This window comes from Sinocyclocheilus rhinocerous, unplaced genomic scaffold (assembly GCF_001515625.1).
Source record: "Sinocyclocheilus rhinocerous isolate Xijiao unplaced genomic scaffold, SAMN03320098_v1.1 scaffold343, whole genome shotgun sequence".
Taxonomy (NCBI): domain Eukaryota; kingdom Metazoa; phylum Chordata; class Actinopteri; order Cypriniformes; family Cyprinidae; genus Sinocyclocheilus; species Sinocyclocheilus rhinocerous.
The window spans coordinates 243699-244701 of record NW_015626871.1 but is presented as its reverse complement, the minus strand read 5'-3'; the positions used below and the strand labels follow the sequence as shown (position 1 = coordinate 244701).

The 1003-nt window shown below is 37.7% G+C and overlaps 1 protein-coding gene across 2 annotated transcripts in view; it reads right to left on the bottom strand.

Moving 5' to 3' along the window:
• LOC107719503 (signal peptide, CUB and EGF-like domain-containing protein 2) overlaps nucleotides 1-1003 on the bottom strand; it is a 9096-nt gene that overhangs the window by 7115 nt on the left and 978 nt on the right. The window lies entirely within an intron of this gene.

Sequence of the window (1003 nt, the reverse complement as noted above, 5' to 3'; positions counted from 1 at the left end):
AAAGGACCAGCTTAAACCAGCAAAGGACCAGCATACACCAGCAAAAAGACCAGCATAAACCAGCAAAGGACCATCTTAAACCAGCAAAGGACCAGTTTAAACCAGCAAAGGACCAGCATACACCAGCAAAAGGACCAGCTTAAACCAGCAAAGGACCAGTTTAAACCAGTCAAAACATACCTAACCAGCATATGCTGGTTTTTTCAACAGGGTGTGAACTGTAAACGTCTTATAAAAGCACAAAAGAGGTTTTTAAAAGTAGTAAATATGACAAGATTTCTCTATTTTGCCTAAATACTGCTAAACTTTTTGGCAAGTTTTGTTTAAAGGTCTATTGTAATAGCATCACATGAATCATACTCGCATTCCTTCGATTGTGTATGTGTGCTTATTGTCTGTTGGTGTATACTGTAAATGGCACAGCATGGTTGTTAACCATCAGCAGAAAGGCAAACAGAGTCCTTATTGTGAATGTAATCACATTAGCCATGAGGCCGGTCACCCACAGCGACTCAAGCACCCACTGAAGAAATACAATTATTCTGAGGAGACGGTCATATGACTCGATTTCACTCCAGAAATACTAAGAACAAGTGAGGGACTTAGAAACCATGTTTCTGTTTGTTCTCTTCCGAGCTTTTACGAATTACTCTGAGGAAAATAGTTTACTCTTACTGACTTGTTAATCAACTTTTCAGAACATTTGAACTTTGAATGTTCTTTTGAATGGGTAGTTTGACAAATAACATCAACATTGACAGATGAATGAATCAGAGGTCATAAAAACATAAATATGTCACGCTACAGAACACTGCTGTCACTGTATGGCATGCCAATAACCCAAATAGTCTTTGTTTACTGTACAGCAGAGCTGTGTATTGATTTTGGTCTAAAGATTTGCAGGTTTAGGCCTGTCTTAGTAATCAGGAAGAATGTTGTTGGTAAAATATCTCAAAGATGTAAATGTGTCTCTGCTGTATTGAAAAACAACAAACAAAATACA